Source organism: Chiloscyllium plagiosum, unplaced genomic scaffold, assembly GCF_037043375.1.
Source record: "Chiloscyllium plagiosum isolate Xiang-an unplaced genomic scaffold, Cpla_swu_hap1 HiC_scaffold_39, whole genome shotgun sequence".
Taxonomy (NCBI): domain Eukaryota; kingdom Metazoa; phylum Chordata; class Chondrichthyes; order Orectolobiformes; family Hemiscylliidae; genus Chiloscyllium; species Chiloscyllium plagiosum.
Window position 1 is genome coordinate 22024497 of NW_028270177.1, and position 17690 is coordinate 22042186.

Sequence of the window (17690 nt, forward strand, 5' to 3'; positions counted from 1 at the left end):
GTTGCAATTGTACCAGCCTCCACCACTTCCTCTGGCAGCTCATTCCATACACGTACCACCCTCTGCGTGAAAAAGTTGCCCATTAGGTCTCTTTTATATCTTTCCCCTCTCATCCTAAACCTACGCCCTCTAGTTCTGGACTTCCTGACACCAGGGAAAAGACTTTCTCTAATTACCCTATCCATGCCCCTCAATTTTGTAAACCTCTATAAGGTCACCCTTCAGCCTCCGAAGCTCCATGGAAAACAGCCCCAGCCTGTTCACCCTCTCCCTATAGTTAAAATCCTCCAACCCTGGCAACACCCTTGTAAATCTTTGCTGAACCCTTTCAAGTTTCACAACATCTTTCCGATAGGAAGGAGACCAGAATTGCACGCAATATTCCAACATGGCCTAACCAATGTCCTGTACAGCAGCAACAGGACCTCCCAACTCCTGTACTCCATACTCTGACCAATAAAAGAAAGCATACCAAACGCCTTCTTCACTATCCTATCTACCTGCGACTCCACTTTCAAGGAGTGATTCACTAACACATTTTGTTTCAATGTTTCTATGAATCGTTGAGATATTTTATGTTATTGACTATGTTAAAACAGGTTGCTATTTTTGTTGAGGTGATGATCTTCACATCACAAGGAGGATACAGAAGAACAAGGGCAACACAAGAACCAAAAGAATCAAACAATCAAAATGGCTAAGGGGCTAACCTAATACCTCTATTTGTAAAAAATCCAAAATGAGACAGTCCCAAATATAAAGCAGTTATCATGAAACCCAACAAGGAATATAGGAGAAACACCTTAACTTGGAGAATGGTTTGAATTGATTGCAAGTTCCATTCTAATAATTTTGCAGAATAGCATAAATGCATTTCAGAAGAAGTGAGAGAAATTAGAGAGAGGAAGGAATAGAAGAACATGCTAATAAGGTTAGACGAGTCAAAGTGGGTAGATGTTCTTTTGAAACATGAGCATAAACCAAATAGTCTGGAGGTTGTTTTAAAATCAAATCTTTGTACTCTATTAATAGCAGTGGAAAATGTCAATTCAACAAGATGGTTTAAATAGGTAACAATGTATTTGAGCCGAAAGGTCAAAGGTTCAAGCCCCACAACAGGACAGAATAGTACTGAACTAATATTTGGTCGGGGCTGCTGTGTCGTGCTTGAGATGAGGAAGGCGAACATAAACATTTTACAGCATTATTAAGAGCGAGAGAGGAATACCTCTGGTCAACATTTATAACTCAACCAACAGCACTAAACAATTATATTGCTGGTTGTCTCACTTCTGATTTTGGAAGTGAAGCTTGTGCACAGTCTTTTCGACTCCAATTAGATAACCAAAAGGGATTGATGATTGGCTGGCTCTTTCTAAATTATATAATGATTTAATCTAGACTTTGTTACTTCTTTGGATTCATCATCTATCGCTAAAATTCCAAAATAAAAACTTTGATTGTAAAAACTTGCATTAAAGTCCTACTCTTCAAGTACAGGAAACAAACAGTATTTTCATTGTACCAACATAAATATCCGACAGATTAACTTTTGAATTAACCTCAATATATTTTCAACCTTGCAGCTTCCAAGCTCGATCTCGGATATCGATCAACTCATAACATTCTCTCTAATCTGAAACACTTAAAACTTTTATCTGGCATGACAGTTTGTCTCAATATTTTTTCAAAATTATCTGCTTTTTATCCATTTGTGTCAGCTTGGTTCTCAGCAGCTAAGAGGAAACATGTTGCTGGAGGGACAGACTGTAATGTGCTGTAAATACTCCAGACAGAAATCCTAATTTATGCCTCATCTGTTTCTGTGATATCAAAATATAAACAAATGACGCCAAAGTAAAAAAAAGTTTTACGACAATCATGAAATGAACATGCGGCATAAAATGAAAAGCAACCGTTATTTGTTATTCACCAAGGATTTGTCTCAGATAGTTGTACCAATGGCAATGATGGGAGCATGTTGATATTAATTCCAAAGCTGGTACAAACATTGAATTGAATTGAATTTATTGTCACGCGTACTGAGGCACAGTGAAAAGCTTTGTCTTCTGAGCAATACAGGCAGATCACAGAGTTAAGTAGCATAGCTAAGTAAATAATAGGTAAACATCGGCAAAAAATAAAAACACAGGTACAGGCAAATGTTAAGAGTTTGAGAGTCCATTCAGTATTCTAACAACAATCGGATAAAAACCAGCTGTTTTTCTTTTACCTTCTCCCTGATGGTAGAGATTGTAGAAAAGCATTGCCGGGGTGGGATGGATCTTTGAGAATGCTGGCAATCTTTGCTTGACAGCGGGCCTGGTAGATGGATTCTATCAATGGGAGGTTGGTCTTTGTGATAGGCCCAGCCGAGTTCACCACTCTCTGGAACAGTCTCTGATCTTGAATGGTACAGTTGCCATACCAGGTCGTGATACACCCAGACAGAATGCTCTCGATGGCACACCTATAAAAGCTGTTGAGGATATTCGCCATCATGCCAGATTTCCAACAGCTGCCTGAGAAAGAGACATTGTTGGGCCTTTGTAACCAGTGCATCCACATGAAGAGTCCAAAAAAGCTTGTTGTTGATGACCACTCCCAGGAGCTTGACACTCTCTACTCATGCCACCTCTGTGCCGTTAATATATAGGGAGTCATGAGTAACATCCCTCTGAAAGTCAATAATGAGTTCCTCAGGTTTGCCATTGGTTCAGTACACTTTTACTGCGGTGTATCATTGCTCACATGTTAACATTATCTCATAAGTTGTATTTGATACAAAAATATTCCTTTTTACAAAATAAAAACTGGTCAAGACAACCCTTTCAATGTGTTGAAGCACAGAAATTTTATTGCACTTCCTCAGACTCTTTTTTACATTTTCTTTCATAAAACCTCAACTTCTGCTCAGCTATCAAAAAGATGTACATGTAGATACAATAAATATCTACTCTTCTGCAACTATCATTAAACAGATTTGGTTAATTAAGTGACTTTACTGGTCTTAACATTTTTGCTTTCAAATTTGCCTCAAAGAGCAGAGGAACTTAACGCAATTTTGTGCTATGCTGTCAAATTCAAAAAGGTACAAGTAGTTGGACTCATTTTAAACCAAAAGGTTGTGAGCATAAAATTTAAATCAAACATTCAATGCTGTGCTGAGAAAGTGCTGTAGTGATGAAGACAGTGCTTTTCAAAATGGAATATTAAACTGAAGCTACATGCATTCACTCAGATTTAAAGATACACAGCACAGAAACAGACCTTTCGGTACTACTCGTCCACGATGACCTGATATCCTAAATTAATCTTGCTACATTTGCCAGCATTTGAGCCATGTCTCTCTAAACCCTTCCTATTCATGTACCCATCCAGATGCTTTTAAATGTTGATTGTACCCACCTCAACCACATCCTCTGGAAGCTCGTTCCATGTATGCACCACCCTCAGTTGCCTTTAAAATCCTTCCCCCCCTTACCTGAAACCTATGCTGTCTGGATAGTTTTGGAACTCCCTGCCTTAAGGAAAAGATCTATTTTCCCTATCCATGCCCTTCATGATTGTATAAACCTCAATAACATCATTCCTCAGCCTCCAATACTCCACGGAAAATCACCTCAGCCTATTAGGTCTCTCCCTATAGCTCAAATCCTCCAACCCTCGCTGCACCCTTGTAAATATTTTCTGAACCCTTTCAAGTTGTAAAACTTCTTTCCTATAGCAGGGAGACCAGAACTGAAAGCAGTATTCCTAAAGTAGCTAACAAAATGTTCTGTAAAGCCACATCCCAACTCTTATACTCAATGCACAGACCAATAAAAGCAAGCATACCAAATCCTTTTTCACTACCCTCTCTCCCTGAGACTCAACTTTCAAGGAAATTGGAATCTGGACTCCAAAGTCTCTTTGTTTGGCAATGTTCCCTAGGACCTTACCATTAAGTGTACAAGGCATGCCCCGAGTTGCCTTGCCAAAATGCAACATTTCACGTGTATCTAAATTAAACTCCATCTGCCACTCCTTGGCCCGTTGGCCTATCTGGTCAAGATCCTTTTGTACTGTGAAGTAACCTTCTTTGGTGCCCACTAGACCACCAATTTGGTGTCATCTACAAACTTACAAACCATATCTCCTATATTCACATCCAAATTATTTATATAAATATCAAATATCAAACATATCAAATATTGGATCGAGCACCAATCCTTGCAGTACACCCCTTGTCATGGGCCTCCAGTCTGAAAAGGAACCCCTTACCACACCGTGTCTCTTATCTTCATATCAATTTTGAATCCAAATGGCTAGCTCTTACAGTATTCCATGTGATCTAATTTTTCTAATCAGTCTATCATGCAGAACCTTGATGATTGCCTTGCTGAAGTCCCTATAGACAACATCCACTATTCTGCTTTCATCAATTCTGGATTCGTTGTTGGTTTGTTCGCCAAGCCGCTAGGTTTGTTGGCAGATATTTCATCCCCTTTCTAGGTGACATCATCAGTGCTGTTTTGCCTCCTGTGAAGAGCTGCTGTACTGCTTCACTTTGAAGTTATGTGGTTCACTTCGAGCTGTTTCCAATTGGTCCCGGTTCTGGTTTTCCATTGCATAGAGTCATAGAGATGTACAGCACAGAAACAGATCCTTCTGACCAACTCGTCCATGCTGACCAAATATCCCAAACTAATCTCGTCCCATTTGCCAGTACTTGGCCCATATCCCTCTAAACCCTTCCTATTCATCAATCCATCCAGATGTCTTTTAAATGTTGTAATTGTACCAGTCTCCACCACTTCTTTGGCAGCTCATTCCATACATGCATCACCCTCTGCATGAAAATGTTGCCCTTCAGGCCCCTTTTACATCTTTCGCCCTCAGCCTAAATCTATGCCCTCTCATTCTGGACCCCCCCACCCCAGGGAAAAAATGTTGTCCATTTACCTTATCCATGCCCCTGATAGTTTTATAAACCTCTAGAAGGTCATTGCAGCGGTTTGTATATACGGTCCAGGTCAATGTGTTTATAATGCAGTCAGAGGAAGAGTACCACGATTCCAGGCATTCCCTTGCTGTTCTTTGTTTGGCCAGTCCCAGTATCATTCTGTTGACTTGGACCCAGTATACAAACAGAAAACTGGAACTGGCACCAACTGGAAACAGCTCAAACACATACATTCTAAGTACAGCAGCACTTCACAAGAGGCAAAACAGCTCTGGTGGTATCAGATAGAAAGGGGACAAAATGCCTGCCAATAAAAACCTACCAGCTCAGCAATCAAACAAAGAATGAATCCAACCAGCTCCCGAGCAACAGATTTTAAGGAAACTTTTATTCATTAATCCACTTTGTCACTTCTGCAAAAAGCTCAATCCAGGTTCGTGAAGCACGATTTTATGCACAAAGCTATCAGTCCTTACTTTGCCAAATATAAGTAAACCTTGCCCCTCGGAATCCCCTCCAACAACTTACCCACCACTGACATCAGGCTCACTGGTCGAAAAGTTCCCTTGCTTTTCCTTACTGTGATATTAAAGAGTTAATTTGCTCTGTTGACTTCCAGGAAATTAAGTGCCCTGGGGGCAGGGTGGGGTGCCTCTGTTCTACAGGTAGAATGGAACTGAATTTACATTCATCCCTTGTCATTTAGAGCCATTTACACAGCCACCTCTTATTATTTAGAGATAATTTACATTTGCATCATCATCATCCTACTGAAAATCAATAAGAACACGACAGTTGGAATTTTAACTAGTCCCTGTAGCTTAAAAAATGATTCACAACAGATTTGAACATTAAGGGATGCTTTTTATTATATTGTTTCTGGAAATGATGTAGTCACTGCATTGTGTCTTGAGGGGCATGTGACTGTGGGGGAGTGGCCAGGGGCTGTCTTGTGGGCATTACTGACTGTGATGTGAAGATTTTGTACAAAGGAAGGACTGTTCCTTTGTCCAGGGAGACCTCTCGACATGCTTCGCAAGAGATCATAGTGAACTATTTTGAAGAGTAAAGAATTCTCCCTAGTGTCTATATTTCATGGCGAAGAGTGTTAAGAGTTTCTCCACAGCTTGTAGTGTATTTGCTTAATAAAATTTAGTTGTTGTTCACAGAAGTTGGCATATTACAGTTTCATCAAGTGTTTAAGAATCTCAGGAAAAAGAACTTAACATTATTACCTTTCCAAAATAATGGCACATAAACCAACCAACAGTATTCCGGCACCTTACCCATGGCTATTGATAATACAATATCTCGGCAATGGGCCCAGCAATCACTTCCCTAGCTTTCCACAAAGTTCTGGGGTAAGTCCCAGAGATTTATCCACCTTTATGCTTTTTAGCATATCCAGCCCCTCCTTCTCTCTAATATAGTCACCTTTCAAGATAAAGCAGTTCTCTAGCTTCCATATACTTCTCCACAGTAAACACTGATGCAACATTCTTGTTTAGTATCTCATCCATCCCCTACTGTTGCATACACAGCTAGTCTTGCTGATCTTTAAGGGCCCTATTCTCTCCTGAGTTACTTTTTTGTCCTTAATGTATTTGTACAAACTCTTTAGATTGTCCTTAACCCTATTTGCCAAAACTATCTCAAGTCCCTCTTTTGCTCTCCTGATTTCTCTCGAGTGTACTCTTACTGCCCTGATACTCCGAGGGATTCACTTGGTCTCAGCTGATATATACCTGATGTATGTCTCGTTTTCCTTGACCAGAGCCTCAATTTCACAAGTCATCCAGTATTCCCCTCACCTAACAACCTTGCCCTTCACACTAACAGGAACACACTCTCCAGGCTCTCATTATCTCTTTGTTGAAGGCCTCCAACTGTCCTGCGGTCCCTTTACCTGTGAACAGCCTCCCTCAATCAACTTTTGAAAGTTCTTACAACCATACATGCAAGAGATCATAATAAACTATGTTGAAGAGTAAAGAATTCTCCCTGGTGTCTAAATTTCATGCGTTTAGCCGAACAAGCGGTGGCCTAATTAAAACAAATGTTCTTTCAGGGTTTTAACATGAGTAGATGCTGAGAAAATGTTTCCCTTACCTGAGGAATCTGGAACACAGGTCATAACCTGAGGATAAAAAGGGCTGGCCAGTAGGAATCAGATGTGAGCAAAATTATTTGACTCTAAGGGTTGTGGATTTTTGGAATTTTCTACCCCAGCGAGCTGCAGATACACATAGTCATTAAATTTGTTAACTGCATGGAGGATAGTGTAAGACTTCAAGAGAATACAGACAGGCTGCCAGACTGGGGAGATACTTGTCTGCATTAAATTTCAATTACCAAGTATGACATGTTAGAAAGAATGAGGAATGGCAAAAAATTAAATCAAGAATAGGGGTATGTGCATGAATCATTGAAGGCTACAGCATGTTCAAAAGGTGGTGAATAAAGTATGTGGGAGCATGAGCTTTATAAAAAAAAATGGAGTAGAGGCAAGGCAATTATAGCCAACTTTGAGAAATTCTGCCTCAACTGCAGTTTTGTGTCCAATTCTGAACATTACTTGTTAGGAAATGTGAAGGCATTCCAGAGGGTGCAGTAAGGTTTTAAGAATACATTCAGCGAAGTGTAATTTCAGTTACATGCTTAGCTTGGAAAAACTGGGGCCACTATCTTCACAAAGAGAAGTTCAGATAAGCTTTTCACAAACATAAAATTCCTTCAAGGAATTCCTTCACTGCCTGGGCCAGCATTTATTGCCGCTCCCCAGATGCCCTCGAAACAATGGTGCTAAGCTACATTCTTAAAACGCTGCAGTCCATTTGGTGTAGGTACACCCAGAAGGCCATTCAGGATGGAGTTCCGTTTTGTCAATCTAGTACCACTGAAGGAACGAGGATACATCCAAGTCAGAATAGTGAATGACTGGGAGGCGAACTTGCAGGTGGTTGTATTCCCACATGTCTATTGTCCTTGCCTTTCCAAATACATGTACATCCTGTCCCTCAGGATTCCCTCCAACAACTTGCCCACCACTGAGGTCAGGCTCACTGGTCTGTAGTTCCCTGGCTTGTCCTTACCACCCTTCTTAAACAGTGGCAACACGTTTGCCAACCTCCAGTCTTCCGGCACTTCACCTGTGACTATCGATGATACTAGTATCTCAGCAAGAGGCCCAACAATCACTTCTCTGGCTTCCCACAGAGTTCTCGCCTGCTGCAATTTTTGATAACCTTCCTCACTGTCCTCGATACCGCCTATTTTTATATCATATGCAAACATACTAATCATGCCTTGCACGTTCTCATCCAAATCATTGATATGGATAACAAAACAGCAATGGCACGTACTGATCAGAGACACTCCACTAGTCACAGGCCTCCAGTCTGACAAGCACCCCCCACTATTACCCTTTGCTTTCTACCACCAAGTCAACTGTTTATCCAATTTGCCAGCTCACCCTGGATTTCACGCGATCTAACCTTCCAGAGCAGCCTATCATGTGGAACCTTATCACAGGCCTTACTGAAATCCATAAAGACTATGTCTACCACCCTGCCCTTATCAACCTTCCTGGTCACTTGGTCAAAGAACACTAACAAATTTTAAAGGCAGAATCTCCCATGCACGAAGCTATGCTGACTGTTCCTAACCAAACACTTTCCAAATGCATGTATATCTTATCGCACAGAATCTTCTCAAGTAACTTATCTACCTCAGATGTGAAGCTTACTGGAGGTTTACAACAGTTGTAAACCTCCAGTCTTCCAAGACCTCACCCAATGCTAACCATTATGCAAAAATCAAAAAGTGTGACACTGGAAAAGCATAGCCGGTCAGGCAGCATCTGAGCGGCAAGAGAGTTGAGGTTGAGGACAAGCTCTTCATCGAGAATGATGATGAGCTGATGCTCGAAATGTTGACTCTCCTGCTCCTCAGATGCTGCCTGACCAGCTGTGCTCTTCCAGTGCCACACTTTGTGACTCTGATCTCCAGCATTTGCTGTCCTCACTTTCTCCTAGTTGATTGTGCGAAGATATCAGTCCAGGTCTCCGCAATTTCTTCTCTAGCATCTTGAAGTGTCCTTGGATAAATCTGATCAGGACAAGGACATTTATCAACTTTTTGGTATTCTAATACATCCAACACCTCCTCTATTGTAATGTGGACTGTCCCCAAAATATCATCACTTGGAAACTCTCTGAAGTTCCCAAGTTTTCATGTCTTTCTCCATGGTAAACAGAGGAAAAATATTCATTGAGTGCCTCGCCCATCTCCTGCAGTTCCACACATACGCATCTACTTGGGTCTTACAAGGGTCCTATCTTCTCTCTCGTTATTCTTTTTCCTTTAAAGAATCTCTTTAGATTCATTTTCACCTTCTCAGCCAAGACTATCTCATGCCCCCTTTTCGCCCTCCTGATTTCCTTCTTCACTAAACTCCTATCTCCCCTACATACCTCCAGGAGTTTCCTTAATCCCAGCTGCCTATACCTGAGCCATACCTATATTTTTTTCCTGGTCAAAGCCTCAATACCTCAACAACCAGGGTTCTCTATTCCTGCCAACTTGCCCTTCACCCTCACAGGAACATACAGACCTTGAACTCTGGCTATCTCCCTTTTAAAGGCTCCCACTTGCTGGAGGTCCATTTGCTTGCTAACAAACTACTCCAATCAACTTCTGCGAGCTCCTGTCTAATTCCATCAAAATTTGCCTTTCCCCAGCTTGGAACTTGAACCTGTGGACCAGTTTTGTCCCTCTCCATAACTATTTCAAAATTAATAGAACTATGGTCACTGGTCCCAAAGTACTCCCCAACTATCACCTCAGTCACCTGTCCTGCCCTATTTCCCAAGAGGAGGTCACGTTTTGCACCTTCCCAAGTAGGACCCTCTAGATACTGCTTGAGGAAACTTTACTGAAAACACTTAAATTCTAGCCAATCTAAGCCCTTAATGATATGGCAGTCCCAGTCTCTGTTAGGAAAGCTAAGATCCCCTACCATGACAACTCTAAAGTCTTGAAAGTTCATGCAAGATCAACTCTGTATTCAACTCTCACCATCAGACTTTTGCCAGCATTTATTGCCCATCCCTAGTTGTCCTTGATACTGCTACCTACACTCGCCCAACATGGCCTTGAATATTATGACTCTTCATGTGTCATGCTTACCAATTCACACAAGGGTACATAATTTTATGAAAGGTTTTCTGTCATGCAGAGGGTGGTAATAATCTGAAATGTACTGCCTGGGAGGATAGTCAAAGTGGGAAACCTCAAAATCTTTTAGAAGAATTTGGATGAATACTTGAAACATCCGAACAATTAAGGTGACGGTAAAAGTGGTGGAAAATGGGAACAGCATAACTAGGTCAATGTGGGTCTGAGGGGCCAAGGTGCCTCTTGTGTTCTGTTTTGCTGTATGACTGTACATTTTACCATTGCAGTATAACAGTAAATTTTATGAGTGGACCCATAGATTACTGTTTCTGCCAAGTTTAATATCTATGCTATGTGGAGGCCGCATTCTCTGATCATTATTATGACTAAGACCAGAAAATGGACAGATTAGGTTTAAAACTCAAGGCCTGTGGTGAGAAAGATCTACTTTATTACTGACAGACCTATTGTCCTGGACAAAATTAAACCAAGTGCTCCTTCTGCATTCCAAGAATAAAAATATCAAGCAACACAAGTTAATGTTAACCGTTAAAAAATGAACAGAGGATTACATAGGGTAGACAGAGAAAGACTTTTTCCTAGGATGACGACATCATTTTGTACGAGAGGGCATAACTACAAATTGAGGGGTGATAGATTTAAGACAAATGTCAGAGGCAAGTTCTTTACGCAGAGAGTGGTAAGGGCGTGGAATGCCCTATCTGCTAAGATAGTCAACTCAGCCACATTAGGGACATTTAAACAATCCTTAGATAAGCACATGGATAATTTTGGGATAGTGTTGGGGGACGAGCTGAGAATAGTTCACAGGTCGGTGCAACATCGAGGGCCAAAGGGCCTGTTCTGCGCTGTATTGTTCTATGTTCTAAAGCCAACTTTCACAGAAAATTGATAAGCTGATAACATCTATACTATTACAAGTCAACAGGTATCACTTCTCAATAAACAAAATTAAAATTGTACAGCAAAAAGACAAGAGCTTTCACTATAGATTTGTGTATTCAAGCCCATGTTTGTATCTCTAATCACACTTAGATATTCCACAAGTGATTATAACACAGCATGATTATGAACTTAATGAAATATGAAGTTAAAAACCAATTCATAAAATTATGAACATATGTAGGTATATCCTTTTTGTGCCCGAGTCATGGCAAAAGTGGAACATGACTCATGTTTTACCTTGATGATTGAAATACACCTCATTCTACTGACAACAAACAAACTTTACTACAGCCATTTCATCACCTGGGTACTGTATACAAATTCTCCTGCACAGACTTAACAGCAAGATTAGGAAGAAAGCACTGCTTTTACGACTTCATCCTTCTAATTTGCACAGCGACCATAAACAAAAAGTTTGTCTGAAACTTAAAAGAGCAATTTTTTTTCAAACCAGGCATCAGAACTTGATGGTATTTGGTAATGATATTGGATGTCTGAACCAAAGAATGCAAATTCAAAACCCACTTTGGCAGTTCAAGATTGTCAGTTTTAAATAAGAAAGCCAGTAACCATGGACTATTCATAAAACACAGTCAGGTTGTTGTAAATCCCACATACTTACCAGTGGCTTTTTGTTTTGATTTCACCTTTTTATGGGAATGTAATTTTCACAGGCAATGGAGACATTGGTGAATCCTTGCTTCTGTTGGCAAAAATAAATCCAACTTCAACATGAGCATTCCTCAAGACGTGCACCACGAGAGACACATTTTTAGATACTGGAAACAACTAGAAAGTTAGCCAATCTTTTTGGCTTAGGACAGATATTCCACAGAAATGGAAATGAAGCCATTTTTAAATTACTTTCCCAGTGACAAAGGCAGCAAAGCCTTCGCCTTTGCAGGTCATGTCACAAATAGGAAGTATAAAATCTATCAATCAGGGGTGTTGACTAGGGGGTCTACATTTAAAGTGGAAATTTACATTTTAAATTTATTGTATATTACTTTAAATTATCTGTTTCATACCCAAGTATAGAAATGTTAAATGACAACAGCTGAAGCTATTATCAGCACTTTAATCAAGGTAAAGAATTAATTGTGAGAAAAAACACACAAACACATGAAATCTGATTCTCCAACTGAGTCGTGCATTATCAGCAGCAGATTTTTTCTGTGTGTTCAGTGGATAAACGTAGGGCAACTCCTCAAATATAAACATCACCTTAAGTGTACCTTAGATGGAGTCATATCTCGCACATAGGAAGATGGCTGTGATTGTGACTCATCAAATACTGAAGCAGTCATGCTCCATAAGCGGCAAGATTTGCACAATATCCAGGCTTGGGCTGACAAGTGGCAAGCAGTACTTGGGCCATACAAATGCCAGGCAATGATCATGGCCAGTAAAAAAAAAACAATCTAACCATCGTCTCTTGACATTCAATGGCAAAACACTGCTGATTCATCACTGGCACAAGTCAGGAGTGTGATGGAATACTCCCCACTTGCATGGATGAGTTCAGCTCAAACAACTCTCTAGAAGCTTGACACATCAGAGACAGCACATTGCGTTTGACTTAATTTTTGTTTATGCAAGCGGTGCCAGTCACCCCAACACTGTCCCGACTCCATCGAGAAGGACAAAAGCAATAGATACATAGGAACACCACCACCTGCAATTTCCTCACCAAGGCACTCATCAACTTGAATTGGAAACATATTGCCATTCCTTCAGTGTTGCTGCGTCAAAATCCTGGAATTTCCTCCCTAATGACATTATGAATTTACCAATAGCCATGAGCTTCTCTGGGAATCATCAAGCTAAACTCTTGACTTCTAGCTCTCCACACTGGTTCTCTTAACCTGTACTTCGCTGCACCCCCACCATCCCCAAAATAAGTGCTTTCTCGTTAGATTGTAAGCCTGAAATCATCTAGTTCTAATGGCGAATATGTTGAAAATATTAATCTCTTGTTTTTCAGGTGCTGCTGGGTGTTCAGATTATTTACACCTTTTCTCCTCTTAATTTTTGGTTACATTGTGCAATTTGTCTAGATAATAGCTGATAGTAAGATCAAGCTCTACTCTGCCACTTTCATAATTTTGGCAACAAAAGGCAAGGAGCTAAAAGGTATCTCCCCAGAGAGAAGGGACATTTAAGTTTGAAGACATATCCAGCACAACTGCAGCAGTTCAAGAACCTGCTCAAAGGCAACTAGAAATGGGCAATAAATTCTAGGCAGCAACGTCCACACCCCGTAAGTGAATAAAAACAAAACCTGCAGTAAAATACATTAAATTCACAATTATCGACTGTCACATTTCAAGGGATCTGCCAACTAAAATTATTTGAACAGAATTGGAATTGGATGATGTTTCTAACTTGAGGGAAGTGGCATGTTCTCACCACATTTGAAGCATTATCGTCAAAAGATAAAAATTCTTGTACATTTTATAATTTAGTTCAGAAGTAACCAATGGATATGCCTTTAAACTTAAAATGTCCCTTCTCTCTGGGAACCTTTTATCTCTGCCCTTTGTTGCCAAAATTGTGGAAGTGGCAGAGTACAGCTGGATCTTACAAACAGCTACCATCTAGAATGATCATGAAGTAAATTGCACAATACAGCTAAAAATGAAGGGAAGAAAAAGTGTAAATAATCCAAACATCCAACAGCACCTGAACAACAAGTGATTACTTTTTTCAAGGTATTCACCACATTAAGGAGAAGATTTCAGGCTTGCAATTAAACTGAAGAAAACATTTTGGGGGGAGGGGCGGTTAGAGGTATGCGTGATTAGGGTACAGGGTTAACAGAAAAAGTGTGACAAGCTAGAAGTCAAGAGTTTTGCTTGGTAATTGCCGGAGAAGCCAATGAATTAAATACCCAGTGACTCTAGTTTTTTTCACGAAAAAAAAGTGTGGATGATATAAATTATGAGATAAAGATCTTTGAAACATGGAAAAGGTAAAAAGGTAATGAGGAAGGAGGATATGAAAGTACAGTGGCTAAATAAAAGGTGGTGATAAGACAAGATAGAATGAACTAAAATGTAGTGGGAGTGGGATAAGAAATTGTGCTAGAAAATACGAGTCTTCAGACATGGATGTAAACACTCAGCAAGCCCAGCAGCAACTAAAAAGATAGACTCACACCCAATTGCAGATATGACACTGCCCACTCCCCACCCATCATCCAAAAGCCAGTTCAAATGAATACTGTCTCAGCTTTAAGTGTTACCCAATGCTTTCACTGGTTGGAGACAACTTCAAGCAATTGTAGAAGTTGGTATTTGGGGGCTGCAAGTTGAGAGAGCCCATTTGACAGTCAGCCTGTCTTATGGATTTGAAGTGACTCAACAAGTTGACAGGAAGGAGGTTCATATTTCCTGTTCAACACCTGGGACATGCACTGCTTGGTCTAATGGAACAAATGTTTGACAAATATTTGCTGTGGGTGGCATTGAACTATGGAAAAAGAAAACCGCATGGAATGACAAACAGTTGCAGCTCTTCCAACAGTCCCTCAAACACTCAACTATCAGGTAGAATGTACAATTTCTTGTGGCCAATTCAGAATCTTTCAGTTTGCAGCTCACAAGGATCAGCCACAAATTTCTCTTCATCATTACTCCAAGCATAGGACACCCATGATGTTCTCAGGAACGATCCAGGTTTTCTCTCTTCCAAATGTTTATTCCTTCCTTCCGATTTATAAGGGTTTCACTGGAACATACTTGGAAAAATTCGAGTACTACACATATATGGGCTCACATCAATGCATCAATTCCTAGCCGTCATTGTTTCTGACATGCATCTGATCCTTATAATCAGACAAAATAGTCAACTATTTGGTAGCTATCACCTGCAAATCTGATGCCACAAAGTTAGTTCAGGACAACAAGTCAAGATTTTCTGAAGAATAGGTCATTAAAGGCCAAATAGTTTTCTTTATATTGTTTACAAAACTACAAGATAAAATAGATGTTCAAATACAGGATACTTCATTACACCACACCCATATGAAACATCAACCCAAGAAAGATGACTAGCCAAAAATAATGGTAAATGATGCGAGGTTAACAAATATTTTTCATTTAATTTAAATGAGCACTATGGGGTTCCTTTTGGCAAAGAGATATAATGAAGACGAAGGAAACGAGTTTGTACTCATGGCTTAAAATGTCACATAAAGCTTGTCTCAGCATCTTTGCTGCATTCACAAACATGAGAAACTCCCACATGACTCCATTGTTAAAGTCAAAACACATTTGCATTCTAACAAAATTTGGTGTAATATATCATATGCATTTGAAGCAGAGCTGAAATTATGGTGTCACTGCAACTAGTAGCCTACTGCTACAAAAACAAGTTAGGCAGTATTGGGGCCTGTCACCTATCACTTGCTTCAAATTCCTCAACAACCACTCAGTGAAGAGGAGCCAGAAGTAGACGAGGTTGTACAGTTCAGTGCCACAGTAGTACCCGTACACCCCTTCAAGGTCTGTCTGTTACATGCTTCCTTGTTCTCTTTACAACAAGACAGCTTTAAAAATTGATTAGACTGGCCAGTAGCTCTCTGAAGCAGGAGGAGATCTCATGTCAAGCTAATGCTACTAAAATGATTAAATGGCTGCGAGGTTCCTGTGGTAGGTGGAGATGCATCCTCGGCTTAATGTTTGGTTGGCTGGGTGGCAAACTCCACTACCCAAAAAATGTTGCTTCAGGTTAAAAATCATCAGCATGTGATGAAAAAGAACTTCAACCAGATGTCTGGGGAACCACTATATGTTAGAGGTGATTGTTTATTAGCATAGTTGCTAAGAATGCACGATTGTCATGATTAAATGCATTACATTTTATCTACTGATGTGCAGCCACACTAATAAATGGGAAGATATCAAACAACTTGCTCAGTAAAATAGTGCTAAAACCTGAGGTGCTGATGCACAAATTATAAAATTATTGCTCATGTGACTCAGCTCTGTCCACACAGCACCAACAGACTCAGATCTCAATGAAACAATGTGCATTAATTTCAATAACAAATACTGAGAAACCATTCAACTTGGATTAGCAACTGGCCCTATCTAACAACACCACTCTTGAAATCAGATGAAAGGTGAAAAATTGTCTCTCTGTTGTGCAAAACACATGATTGATCGGTTAAAGTTATGGTTAATCCACTTGCCATTTTAGCTCAACGCAACCCTTCTGGACAAAGCTTCTTGGAAACCTGGACATGGTCATCAGATGGTATCCTTGGTAGGAAGAAGTTAACGTTAAAACATAACCAGTGACAGATTCAACAACCCTGAACCATGCTTGTACTCTACTGTCATGAGTGAAAGCTCAAATGCTTCAGATGTGAAACGCTTAGATTTGGCATGAATGACTTTCAATGTGGCCTTCATGATTTCCCTTTCGATTGAGAGCAACTGGAATATGCTCAGTACCATCTTTCAAGTATAATTTATAATTTGGGACAGGCCTTGTAATCAATATTCGCATCCCATATTTTAGTAAGAAAAATTACAGAGAGCACCTGTCAACAATGGCTACTCGGTTCCCTCATAGACTGGCAATCCTTTGTGTATCAGCGTGAAAGATTAATCTCGTACCTTAGTACAATTAATAATATATATTTTGGGCAGGCCCAACATTTTCTGTGAGGCTAAAATGTAAATGAAATAGTACTGCATAAATAATGGGAGTATCAAAAATGTTGTCACATCCAATAGTAATTGGACTGAACCGAGGTGAAATGAAAGGGAAAAATAAATGATGTACAATAAATTAGGAGGGAGGATTCAAAGGAGTGCAAGGCATCCTCTCAGTCATGATTTGCTTTTCACCTTGTTGCTAAAGAGTGAACACGATTATTTTCTAGAGCAGCTACCCAAACAAAACTGCAGATTCCTTTATCCTTACAGTATAATAAAATGGTACCACCATCACCTAAGAGTTTAACTGGATTGGTATTGAGAGATTAATTTGAAAGCTGGTTCAACATCAGTTATTGAAAAAAAAAACAATTTTTTTTAAGATGGAAGAGGTGCAATTTTAAATGCAGGCAGGGTATTCCAGATTTGCAACCATGCATGCTTTTGTTATTAAGCACCCGGTTTCATTTGCTAGGCAATATACAAGTACAATGACTGAAACACTATGGACCTCTGATTCAGAACTCATACCCCAGCTAATTTGGAAAGAAATTCAAACCAACTGTATTAATTGTAAGCCAAAGAAAATTGCAGAAAGTGACACCACAATGCTGCATGTTGTATTCTTCCTTGAAAGATCTTCCTTTCAAAAGGGGCAATCTTTCTATATAACAGGAAAACATGTTTATAATCTGCTCAGGAAAAGCAGAACACCAGAACAGTTTCTATATCTGTTTCCTTACATAGATATGATTGATTCTGACCAATAGCAGGGCAGTGGTCCTTGATTTCTGGTGAATATTACTTATCACTCAACTATCAAAACAAAAAACTGATGACTTGGTTATTCTCATATTAACCATTTTTGGGACCTTATGCACACCAATTAACAGCTGGATTTCCAATAGTAGATCAGTGCCTATACTACTTCAGTAATT

The 17690-nt window shown here is 39.9% G+C and overlaps 1 protein-coding gene across 3 annotated transcripts in view; it reads right to left on the reverse strand.

Moving 5' to 3' along the window:
- Positions 1-17690, reverse strand: part of rnf111 (ring finger protein 111) — a 119148-nt gene that overhangs the window by 80926 nt on the left and 20532 nt on the right. Inside the window, exon 2 of one of the 3 annotated variants that reach the window (XM_043677444.2) lies at positions 11709-11789. The exons of the other annotated variants lie outside the window; for them this stretch is intronic. The gene's annotated coding sequence lies outside the window, so the exon portion shown is untranslated. The remainder of the gene's footprint in view (positions 1-11708; positions 11790-17690) is intronic. 3 annotated transcript variants of the gene reach the window in all.